General features: G+C 57.4%; 1 long non-coding RNA gene across 2 annotated transcripts in view; it reads left to right on the top strand.

Moving 5' to 3' along the window:
- LOC132005167 (uncharacterized) overlaps positions 1–12,853 on the top strand; it is a 412,778-nt gene that overhangs the window by 293,572 nt on the left and 106,353 nt on the right. For both annotated transcript variants that reach the window (XR_009400748.1, XR_009400750.1), the window contains one exon: positions 12,492–12,612. This is a non-coding gene — a long non-coding RNA (uncharacterized LOC132005167). The remainder of the gene's footprint in view (positions 1–12,491; positions 12,613–12,853) is intronic.

Below are 12,853 nucleotides of genomic sequence, written 5' to 3'. Positions count from 1 at the left end.
CCTTGAGGTAATAGTTTTCCTTCTCCTGTGGTCATCCTTGAATAGGAATTTCTGAGCAAACAAAGGCCCCAGTGCTGACTGCTAACTGGCCCCCAGGCCCTCACCGCGGGCTGCTGGCTTCTCCGGCTGCCCATCTGTCTATCCGTCCGTCCGTCCATGTCAGTGTCTCTGGAAGCTGGAAGCACAGGGCTGTGGGACCAGGGCTGACAGCCAGCATTAGGCCACACAGGTTGGGTTTTGAACCCATGGTGACAGCTCCAGAAATTTTTTAATTTACTTTTTTTTTTAAGATTTTATTTATTTATTTGACAGACAGAGATCACAAGTAGGCAGAGAGGCAGGCAGAGAGAGAGGAGGAGGAAGCAGGCTCCCTGCTGAGCAGAGAGCCCGATGCGGGGCTCGATCCCAGGACCCTGGGATCACAACCTGAGCCAAAGGCAGAGGCTTAACCCACTGAGCCACCCAGGCGCCCTTCAATTTACTTTTGACACTTGGTTAGAATCGGGAGGAGAAGTTCCGTCTGTTCGGGTGCAGCTCTATTTCTGCGGGATGCTGGCTGCGACAGGTCCACGGGCTTCTGACTTTTGACGAGCTCTGCTGCATTAACGAGGAACCTCAAAAACTAGGTGGATGGCAGCGACTAGGAGGGCTTTCGTGGTGAAATGAGCACAGTCTGTGAGTCTGTCCTGCCCTTCCTCCGACCACTGTCTGCCAGGCTCCGCGGAACTGACAGCGGGTGCTGGGGCCCCACGGTGCACGGGGGCCCAGAGCAGGTGGTCCCGCCCTGCTGCGGCTCCCAGGGGAGCCCCTCGCCCCATGCTTCAGCGGGTGGCCCGCGCAGGGTCACTCTCACTGAGTGGCCTTGGCAAGCTACTCTCCTCTCTTTCCGCCCGAGTGTCCCCATCACTAAGGCAGGGGTAGCTATAGCCTGTGCTTTGTGGGAGCACCGAGGGGGTGAATGAGCGGCCGGTGTCCTATCAGCAGTCCCAGGGCAGAAGTGCACAGTAACTGTTACCCCCCGTCTGGGGCTGGAGGACCCGGCGCAACCCCTCGGATCAGGACACACCCACGAGGAATGACTCCCACGGCCTCACAAATCACCTCGTGACCTTGAACATGCCCAGTGCTCCAGCCGGTGCACACCTGCTACCAGCTAGATGCCAGGGTGTGGGACCCGGGCCACGGGGGATCCCTGTGTGTGGCCCAATGGGGGAGCCTGGGGAGATAGAGCACAGAGGCTCTCAGAGGTGGGTCCCCAGGACTGGCCACATCAGCATCACCTGGGAGCCTGCTAGAAATGTAGATTCTGAATCAGAAACTCTCAGAGTGGGGCCCAGTCGTCTGCAGATTAACACATCCCCTCCCCACACCCCCGAGATTCTAACAGCACCAGAGTCTGAGAACTGCTGATCTAGAAGGTTCTAGGAAGAAGAAAACACAGCCTTTTTCAGGTTCACCTAGTAACTGTTTCCGCAGCATGTGTTTTGGAGCCCGGCGAGGTGCCGTAGCACACCCCATCATCACCCCCACCCCGTGAGGCCCGGGAAGGCCGTGAGGCCAGCGGCAGGGGGATGCCAGGCCGGCTCTCCCTCCCACCGGGAACCATCGCGGATTCCACCAGCGACACCCCGGGGCACCTCCCCGCCCCGCAGGAAGCCGAGCACGTCCCAGCAGTTTCTCTCCCGTCTGGACTCTGCTCTGGGGAAGATAAAGGCAGCCCTCGGCTCTCGGAGGCCCCGCCGCTAATTAGATCCAGATGCAGCCTAACGGGCCCGTGGGCCGCCTGGCTGGGCCTGGCAGGTCCTTGAGCCCCCGACTGCCCAGGAGAGATGCATCTGCGCAGGGAGGCGGGCACGGGCACCCCAGGCCTTCCTGTCCACAGGTGCGGATGGCAACTGTAGTGTGCCGAGGGCCACCACGGGGAGGGGACAGGAGCACCTGCCGAGTGAGAGAGGATGCAGCTTAGAACAACTCTGGGTGCTAGAGCCCTAGCAGGGGTGCAGGAGCACTGTGGGAGCCGCCGAAGGTTCACTGGGAGGCCCTTCTCCCGTCAGCTCTTCTCTGAGCCCATCACCTCTGCTAGCCTCTGATCCCTCCCGAAGGGGTCTGTCCCACGGGATCCCAGGCCCAGCTGCTTTTCTGGAAACCATCAGGGGGAGAGGGGCCCACACTGGACTATATGGCCTGTTTGGAACTCTGCAGGGCCTGTTCCTCCCCTGGGGCTTGCTCAGGGATGAAGGGAGTGTGTTCTCCCCAGCTCCTGAGAACCTTCTCCAACTGTGCCTCCTTCAGAATCACCCAGAAGTCCTATTAGTGCACACAAGGCCAGCCCCACTCCCAGAGCTTCTGATTCAGAGCCTGCGTTTCTAGCAAGCTCCCAGGGGCTGCTGTTGCTGCCAGGCCAGGGACCCGGCTCAGAGAGCCTCTATCTGGATTAACCCGGGAGCCCCAGCTGGCCACACCCAGAAATCAGCAGAGAAGTCCTCAGTGTTCCCCTACCCCTGACCTTCCTTCCCAGAAACTAGGAAAGGGTGGGCTTTGGGGGTGGCCATCCGTGTCCCAGATGAGTAAACTCGGGTTCAGAGAGCTCAAGGACACACTTGGGGTCGCTTCCAGCCAGGCACCACCTGGTTTCAAAGGGCTGCTGTCCATATTAAGTTCTGTCCTCTGACCCCACCCTGCCTTGGTCTTGGAGGAGAGTCTTCCGGAGTGAGGGCCGCTTCTTATTCTTGAGGGTCTGAGACGGGTGACCCTGACGGGTCCAGTGGGCCTCATCCAAGTTGTGCTCGTGTCCCTCCTACCTCGTGGCTCAGCCTCTTCCATCACTGGCTTCCACGGTCGACACGGTGCTCTGACCCAGGCGAGGCAGAAGGGCAAGGCCCTTAGAGCACGGTGGGGGGTCTGGCCTGGACATGGCCTCTGTCGTTTTTGCTCACATTCCATGGATACGGGTCGGCTCGTGGCCTCACCGGATGGCACGGGCCGCTGGGAAACGGGGTGAGGCTGGAAATGAGTTGGGAACAGCTAGCTGACCCCCGCCACCACCGCTTCAGCCAGGTGGACCCCAACCCCAAAAGAAATGAAAACATTTGCACAGAAGACTTGAACGTTCACGATGGCCTCAATCCTGAGAGCCCTGCCCTGGAGGACCCCTCTCCCGCCCCGAGGTCCCTCTGCATGGGGAGAAAGAGGCAAGCAGGGCTCTCGCCAGCCCCACAGAGGACGCGGCACTGCTGGGCACGCCGGCTGGGGAGAACCTCAGGACAGTGCAGTGAGGGAAAGAAAGCAGAAGCGGGCGAGGACATTTGTATGATGCATCGCGGGAAAATCTGGAACAGGCGAAACCACTACCGAGCGAGCTAGCGAGGGGAAGCGGCTGTGGCCGCCTGCGGCCAGGGCGTGGCAGGGCGGCCGCGGGCAGGAGGGACTTTCCAGGAGGCTGGAGCTGCGTCACAGCTCGTCGGGGACGGTGGGGACACAGGAAGGCCTTTGACAGGAGTTGTCAGGCGGCACCCTCGACACGGACACGCTGTGCTGCTGGCAAATACTCCGCAGTCAATTTGATTTACAAAGAAAAGTACATGTAGATATGTGTGTCGCAACCCGGCTTCAGGGGTAACTGTGGCCCCCCCCCCCCACCCCCCACGGGAAGCTCTCTGAACCTTCTCTGTCCCCCCCGCCTCCCCGGCCAGTACCACGCCCCACGGACCCCAGCTTGCTGGGCGCGTCCTTCTGGAACAATCGTGGGATTTAAACTCTCCTAGACTTAGAGGCCCTCCAGACCGCCTGAGCGGGCGGTGTCCCCGCGTCTGGACACCTCCCAGACCTGTGAAACGGCCTGGCCGGGAGCTTGCCAGTGGCTGGCACCCGCTCCTTCAACCGGCTGGGCCCACCGCTGAGTCTCCAGCTCGGGACAAGGGCGCGTGCCGCACCGACGCATGCCCCCAAGTGCCGCGGCCTCCGTTCTCCCCTGCGTCCTTCCTGACCTTTGGACTCAACCCATAGTTTCCTTGAATCCTGGCCTCCCGAACGCAGGCCTGCGGGTGCCGCGACTGCTCCCCTCATCCCAAGCCACCTCACAGGCCGGCCAGGTTTCAGCCGTGGGAGGGGCTGTGTCCCCAGGCAGAAATCCAGAGTCACCCGTGGCGGGGGAGGAGTGCTAAAATGTATCCCCCCTGGACCAAAAAAAAATGCTTACAGGGCCAATTGGATGGGTCTGAAATCAGAACAGGATCCGTGGAGATGAGCAGGAGGTCCGGGCCCGCAGCCGTCACCTTGCTTTGTCTGCGCACCTGCCTCTCCCAGGGCTGGGAACCTCCCAGCTCCCGTGCTTCTGGCAGAGTCACCGCGTCTCTTGTGACAGCTCCCCTTGGCTGGAGATGGTTGGGCCAAGGATGGGGACCTGCCCCACACGGGCCAGTCTTCCAGTACTGACACCCGGCCAGCACCACGGGTTTAAGAGCCGGCCATGAGCCACGGGGGGCCACAGAACCTCCCTGGGCCTTCTGCGGACTGGGAACGAGTGTGAGGCTCAGTCGCTCCTCACCAGCAGCTCCTGGGCACAGGTCGGGACAGGAGAGTGACCAATTACCCTGCTGGGAGAGGAGGGTGGTCTGTGGTGTGAAGGACCCTGAGAGACCACGGAGAGAGCCACGGAGATGGGTGTGGTGGCCTCCTCATCCATGGTCCGGTCGGGCCCTGGGGACCTTCTCCATGCTTCCTTGCTGCCTGTGGCTTCACCTTCCTTAGCCAGAGAGATGTCACGGTGACACGTTCAGGGTGGGTGCTCGGGGCCACCCTCAGAATGAAGCAGAAGTCAGGAGCCAGTCACGGACACCTGTCTTCCCAGAAGGGAGAAGGGGGCCCACACCCCAGGAAGACAAGAGGCCCTGAGCACAGTAGAGAGAGGTCAGCAAACAGGCATCCCCGGCGCAGGCCCGGCTCCCCTCCTCTGTTCCTCTCCCTCCGTGCTGCTCTGCAAGGACGTCTTCCCTCAGAGCTGGGACCTGCCTGGGTCCCCCAGGACCGGCTCCTCCTCTCAAGACCCTTCATTTAGTTGCATACTTTTGCTGTACAAGGAAATAGTCACCCCTTTGTCAGATGAAGGCACAGTCACACATTCCAGGGATTAGGACGTGGCCCCCTTTGAACCCATGACACAGTCTTTGACTATTGGAGCTGGGCAAGACCTTGGAGCGACTTCCACCAACCCCCTTCCCATTTACAAATTGGAAACAAGGGTGTAAAACAAGTCATTTATACAAGAAGTTGGGGTGCAGGTGCATGAGATCCAGGGTGGGGGCAAGTGCCCCAGTTAGGGCACCCCCAGAAAGGAAAAGATGGCTCAAAATGCCAGTCATAACAGTATTGGGAGTAGCGATAGCCCATTGGGTAGTTTACTGAGCGTTTACGTGGCCACGGCACTGCACGAGAACAGAACGTGTCTGCCCAACAGAACTTACCTTCTACCTGAGAAGTAGACCATGAAATATCCTGCATGTTCGATAGCAAAGGAAGGAAAGCCAAAGTGGGGGACCGACGGCTCAGGAGCGGGGTGGTCATAAACTCAGAAGCCCTCTCTGACCAGGGGTAGTGATTGAGTCGACCGGCAAGGAGGGGAGGGAGGAGCTTGTAGGGACCTGGGGAGAACGTTCCAGAGGGAACAGAATGTGCACACCCCCGCACGCTGTGGGGTCGGCCAGGCCACACGGCCAGGGGAGAACGTTCCAGAGGGAACAGAATGTGCACACCCCCGCACGCTGTGGGGTCGGCCAGGCCACACGGCCAGGGCAGAGAGGCGTCTGGGGTGTGACGGCAGGAGCGGGAAGAAGCCGGGCATTGGGGGCCTGGTGGTCGCGCGAAGCTTGGTGGCTTCGTGGTGGGGTGTCCCGGGTGGATGTGTTCCGGCTTTTTATGTGAGCATCTGGCTCACGCGGGAACAGAGCGGGGGGCAAGGGCAGAAGCAGGGAGAAGCCAGCAGGTATCGGGGTGAGGACAGAGTGGGGCTTAGACCACCCAAGGCAACGGGGAGGTGGCAGAGGGGCTGCGTCCGGGGCCAGTGGGATCCGCACCAGGACTGCGAAGTGGCATGTGAAGGGCGGAAGAAGGGGGCGACCCCAGGGCTTCGGGCCTGAGCAACTGGCAGGAGAAGAGTCATGTGTTCCCTTTGATATCCAGCTGTGGACAGAACAGTGAAGGCGCTTGCCTCTGGACTGTACAGCCCAGTGCGGGGGAAGCTCTTAAAAAAAAAGACAAGAATTTTAAAAACGCATGAGAATCATAGTAAGTGCTTCTAACGCAAACGGGGAAAGTGCATCCTGTGAAAATGTGAGCCCTTGGTGGGCAGGAGGGCCTACTATCCCCCCACCCCCGGCCCCTGTGGCCCGGCACCCAGAAAGTTCCAGCAACACGGCATCCGGTGGTCAGTAAATATTTGCTGGAAAACAAATGGAAGAGGACAGGCGAGGCCACAGTCTCTGAGCCGGCATGTGTGTCGGGGGCTGCGCACAGGGCTTTTGTATGCGGCATCTCAGGTCATCTCCCCAACAGCCTTTGAGGACAGTGCTGGTGGGTGTCCACGGTTTATGGATCAGAACGTGGAGTCCCAACAAGGCTAAAGATTTAGTCGAGGTCAGCTAACCAGCAAATGGTAGCGGTGGAATTTAAATCCAGGCAGCCTGGCTTGAAGGACCCTGCTTTTAGCGGTCACATGACTCTGCCCCAGTGAACCTTCCTTCCAGCGGTCTGTCCTCCCAACCATCCTTCCAGCCGCCCACCCAGCTACCCAGCTACCCCCCACCTTCCCAACTACCCACCCACCCACACAACCACCCACCCCACCATCCACCCACCTACCCTCCCAGCTACCCATCTCCCCACCTACCCAACCATCCACCCAACCATCCACCCAACCATCCACCCAGCTACCCAACCATCCATCTACCCATCCACCCACCCAGCTCTCCCGCCATCCATCCATCTGCCCACCCACACAGCCATCCACCCAGCTACCTACCTCCCCAGCCATCCATCCACCCAGCTACCCACTCACCCAGCGACCCACCCAACCATCCACTGAGCCATTCAATCAAACATCTACTCAACCATCCAGCCGTCATCCATCCAAGCACTCACTGAGTACCAGCGCCAGCTGTGTGCCAGGCACCGAAGATACGATAATGAACAAACCACACGTGCTCCTCGTGTTCATGGAAATTCCGGCCTACAGGAGGAGACCAACATGAAAGCTGAACCTAGGAGGATTAGTGGTACGAGCCAACAAGTATAAACAGAGACACATCTGTTGGTCGTGGAATTGGCTCCACCTGGAATGAGCTGTCATTGCACATGGAAGCCAGAGCTTGGCCTGGAGTGGCTGAGAATATGCTCAGAAGTCCTGCCGTGACAGGGCTGACCCAGGAGCAAAATTGTGAAATCATGCAGCTTGTCCATAAACCTCTCTCTCTGTTTGGAAACTTCCCGCACCCACACCAAGGGTTCTCACGCTATCCTCTGAATGCCAGAGCCTCCCACTCAGGCTTCCTGAGCTCCAGAATTCTCTCTCCCTCCCAGCTTACTTGTCCCCTGTTCCAGGACCTCAAGTCCTTGCAAGTGTTGAACCCCGATCCCTGTTAATATGCTAATGATAACCCCCCCCACCCACCCACCGCATCAGAGGAGCCAAAGGGTTAGGACACCAGAAGCAGACCCTGGTCTTCAGAGAGTCTCGAAGGAAATGTATCAAACGGCAGAATTTCTGGCCCTGCATGGGACAGCCCATATTTGACCAGCCAACCTCCATGACTCCTGCTTCAAGGGTTTGCCTCTTGGTTTCCTCCGGGATCTGTTCCTTCTCTCCTCTCACTCCACGAGACCCAGGTGTGGGTGACGCCAGCCCCCAGTTGCAGGGATGAGCACAGATCCAGGCAACCCAAGTCACAGTGATGGCTTCAGAGATGTCACATGATCAGACCTGTAGGAGTCACCACTGTGGTGTTGCTGGAACAGTGGAGAAATGACCACGTTCTTCACCCTTACCTGACCAGACTGATACGTGTAAGTCCAGAGTTGCCAGAGGCCAGTACACAGAGAAAATAAAACCAACCTAGAGCAGAGCAGAACAAAGGGAAGGGAGAGGAGCAGACCATCACATTATCCAAGTGCCTGGATCCAACTATGCCTGAACTCCTGGGTTGGGGACCTTCTATTATATGAGTGGCAAAGCCTCTAGTTTTTATTACTTAAACATGGAGTTTCTATCACTGAAAACTGAGTCTTGAGTCCCATGACACAGGTTGACAGCGAGTCAACCCCATTGGAACGTCATGTGCAGATAGAATCATGACGTCACCCCCTCCAAGATCGTTCTGTGGCTCCAGCCTTGCCTCTCCCAGGCAGGTGTGGCGATGCCGCTCTGCTGCGGTCGTTGCATGGCCCAGGCCAAGACGCGTCCCCTCTCTCCAGCTCCATTTCCTTCGTCCGTACAAGGGTGAGGCAGGGGCCTGGCCCCCACACTGACTGTGCTGTCCTCTCCTGAAGCTTCTTGATGACCCCGGGGCCCTTCCCTTTCTCAGTGAAGCCACAAGCATCTCATCGTATTTATTTAAATGCATGACATGAGGTGACGCGCTGTGCACGGGTCAGCGTCCTCTCCCGGCGTCAAGGAGAGAAGCGGGAACAGGAGGGATAAAACCAGTGTTAACGGGGAACGGCTTCTGGGAGGCGGGTTTCAGACGATTTTAATTCCATTCCTCATGGCTTTTTGTTTAGCATTTTACCAGTTTTCTAGCGTGAAGGTATATCCCTTTTCTAATCAGACCCAAAATGTATTTTATTTTAAAGGAGAGAAGGAATTAAAACCAGAACTGACGCGGCCGTGGAAGCTGGCAGGGGGGAGGGGGTGGAGGAGACGTTCCTCGGGGGAGCCGCAGGGCTGTTCCTCGGGGGAGCCGCAGGGCTGTTCCTCGGGGGAGCCGCAGGGCTGTTGCGCTCTTTGTCCTTTGGAATCTCAGTCCATGGCACTTCAAACGGCCGTGCTCATGGCGTTCCCTTGGTGAGACGCGGAAGGCAACGCGTCCTGGAAATGCACACCGCGGAGCCTTAGCGGGCCGCTCCCAGGCTGTCCACACCGGACACCGCGCTCTGATATCCGCTCTCCTCCTAGGCGAAGCTGCGTGCTGCTTCTCAGAAGCCACCCCGTGGGCTGAGTGGGTGTAGGGGATGAAACCTAATTGCCCCAGAGCCTCGGGGAGGGTGCCGGACTCCAGGGGCCCGTGCCCAGCTGGGGTGAGGTGGGGAGCCCCAGAGCCAAGAACAGTGGACCTGTTTTGTGGACTCGGGCAGAGAGCTCTCAGACTGGAATGAGAATCACCCATGGGCACCCCACTTCCGACTCCGCAGGTCCGGGCGGCCCGAGAACCTGCATTTCTAACAAGTTCCCGGGGGATGGTGCCGCTCCGGGACCCCACTTTGAGAATGACCAGAGCAGAGCAATATAACCCCAGAATTTGTCACTGAGGTTGATAAGAAGCCAAAGGTTCTCGCCATGAATCGCTTCCAACCTGAGCCCCCATCCCCATGCCCTCCTCTGAGATTTTGACCCAGTGGGTTTGGGGCGGGTCAATGTGGGTGTTTCTTTGAAACCTCCTCCAGCGTCCGAATGCGCAGCCAGAGCTGAGACCTTCCCCGATGTTAGCTATCCGTGCCCGTTGCCTCTTGCTCCTTAAAATGTCCATTTTCCTTTCTATTTATTATTTATTTGGGAGGGTGGTATGTATTCGTTATAATTGCTCCTGGCTATAGCTTGAGCTCCGAAGACGGAGCTTGGAGGTTGGCATGCATTAATTACCCACTGAATGACCCCTTTCTCTCATGAGGGACACGGGAGTCCTGAAGTGGATCTAGTAGGGTCTGCTGGCTCCCGTGGGGACTGCTGAGGTCACAGCCTTGAAGTCTGAAGGAGTGCAATCTTGTACATCTAGAATATGCTGTTGGCGCCAAGAATCAGGTGGACAAACCAGCCGTATCAAAGTCCTGATCACAACAAATGTACTGAAAGGGGGGGGGGGGAGATGGGGGGCGGGGAGGAGGTCAGACCCACAGGAGGAAGCGAGGAGGGACTTCGACTCTGAAGCCCACGTGCGCTCCAGAAAACCAGGCCAGAGGGAGCCCTGCCTCCGAGTAGAGCCCGAGCTCCAGGAGCCAGAGCCCCAGGTCCAAGCGGGAGCCTGTGCAGGAGGTCCCCAGAACATCATTCCTGGCTTGGGGGAAACGGACGGGGACCTGGGAACCTGCAGCTGCTGCGGGCCCCCAAAACCTCAGTGTGTGGCTGGGGGCCGCTGGGCTTCTTGTGATGTTTTTGCAGACCCCGGGGATGCGGGGGGCTGAGGTGGCTTGGTGAGGGGCTCTGGGCCCCGAGAGACGCTGCTGTTACTCCTCGTGGTCGCCCTGTAAGCTGCACGACTGCCGTGCGCCCCAAGTCCAAGCGGGCCACGATCCTCCTCGGGGAAGTGTGGCCAGGCCAGGGAGGCCAGGGGGACGGGCTTGGCAAGGTCCACGGGCCAGCCCCGAGGCCACACGGGATTGCACGGCTGTTTTTTAAAAGATACCAAGCTTTGCACAAGGGCCTTGGCTTGGCAGACCCCTCCTCCTGTGGGGCATCTCTGCAGGCAGTGGGGGAGGGGACCGGTCCGTCCCAATCAGTTTCTGCGATTGAGTCGTCTTTCTCTAAATAAGTAAATTAGCTCTAATACCCTTATTTGCTATCAACCTTATAAACCTAACGCAAACCAGATGGGCCTGGCTTCCCGAGCCCCCCACGCCGCACAGCCCCGCCTCCTGGGGTTGGCCCTGGGCTGACTAGCTGCCTTCGCCCCTGCACCCCTCCTCTCCCTACGTAAACAGCCCCGAAAGCAGAGTGCGTTTGGATCGCTGCCCAAGCCAGAGGCTTCCTGGGGTCCTCCCAGGGCTTCCTGGGGAGCAGGCTCAGGAGCCACACAGCCAGGGCTCATTGTCAGGGTCAGCCCTAACCACACCTTTGGTTCCTCATCTCAGAGTGTATTACTTTGCAGTAAGAAAGCACGGATGCGCTTTCTCCCTCGTCATCAAAAGCAACGTTTTCACTCCTGGAACTTTAGAGAAGACAAATACAAAAAAAGAAAAGAAGAGAAAGGAAAGGGAGAAAGAAACTGTAAAACGGCCCGTAGCCTGCCTGCGGGGATGGTCAGCGCGCTGGGAACCGGCGTCCCGGGCTTTCGTCCGGGGCAGAGGCCGGCACGCTTTTCCCGTGGGAGGACTGTCGGGGAATATCGGGGGTTCTCTGGGTGCTGTGGTCCCTGTCTGAGCTCCGCTGCCGTAGTGCGGAAGCGGCGTGGACCGCATGCCTGTGAGCGGACAGGCCGCGAACCAATAAAACTTCACCAGCAAAACAGGACAGTAAGGGGTGCTGGACCGCATTCGGCCCACGGGCTGGAATCCGTCGACTCCTTGTCTGTGCGACAGAAATAAATTCCGGGCGACATATGTACTTGGACACTCTCCACTAGTCACAGTAGAAAAAGTGAAAAGAAACCAGTGGAATTCGCACCATCCTGCACTTTATTCAACCCGATCTGTATGAAATATTATTCTCACATGAGACAATATTAACAAATTACCAATGAGAAAATTTACATGGTTTGTTGTTTGTTTGGGTTTTTTTTTTTTTTCTTGATACCAACCCTTCAAAATCCAGACTTTATTTTCACACTGATAGCACGTCCCAGTGTGGGGGAGCCACAGTCCTAATGCTGGGGGGCCACACATGGCTAGTGGCCACCACAGTGGGCAGCGTGGGTCTGTGCAGCACCTTGCCTCCCCCTGCTTGTCACACTGCACGCGTGACCATGATCAGCTGCTTAACCTCTCTGTGTCCTACCTTCCCCGTTTGTCGGGTGAAGATCACAACGCCTGACTCGTAATGCTGGTTTAGGAATTATTTGAGGAAACGCTCACGGGTCGCGCCTGCGGTCTGACAAAGAGCAAACACCGGCGAGCGCAAAGTCTTACGCTGGCTGACAGCACGAAGGCACAGCCACGGAAAGGCATTTTTCTTGTCCACGTTCCCAGCATCCCCACAAGCAAAACGGCAGGGCCCTTTTGAAGTCAGCCATCCAGCCCACCACCCCTGCCGCCAAAGTAGGGAGAAACTAGCCTGAGGCCCAGAAAGGTTAAGTAATTTATCCAAAGTCATTCAGCCAGAAAGGCCTAGAAGCCATTAGTAATAATGGGCACACGAGGCTTTTAAAAATGTCATTTTTTGTTCACCAAAAATGCTGTGAATTTGATTTACCACATTAGTAGATTAAACAAGAAAAGCCATAATAATCTTAGTGGATGCAGAAAATGCATCTGACAAAACGCAGCACCTACGCATGGCCGTAAAGGAACTCTCAGGAAACTAGGAACACAGGAGACTTCCTGACCCTAATCAAAGGCCCTTGAAAACCCTACAGGTAACGTCAGACTTGCTGGGGCGAGTCCGAACGCGGGTCCTGCCAGAGCAGAAACCGGGCAAGGATGTCCTCTCTCGACGCCCCCGTCACATCCCCCTGGAAGCCCTTGCCGTGGGATCAGGTAAGAGGGCAGAAATAAAGGCGTGCGGATCAGAAAGGGGAAAATAAAACTGTCCTTTATTTGCAGGTGACAAGATTATCTATTTAGATAAATCCCAAATATTCTTTTTTTTTTTTTTTAAGTTCTGTAATAAGTAAATGAGCTTAGCGAGGTCCCAGGACACAAGGTCAAGATGTATGAAGAACTGACAGATGCGTCACCCTTTACCCAGAAAGTACCGAACGTGGGCCGTGCACACCGC

Source organism: Mustela nigripes, chromosome 17 (assembly GCF_022355385.1).
Source record: "Mustela nigripes isolate SB6536 chromosome 17, MUSNIG.SB6536, whole genome shotgun sequence".
NCBI classification, from domain to species: Eukaryota; Metazoa; Chordata; class Mammalia; order Carnivora; family Mustelidae; genus Mustela; species Mustela nigripes.
The sequence above is the reverse complement of the archived record's forward strand: the minus strand, read 5'-3'. Positions and strand labels throughout refer to the sequence as shown.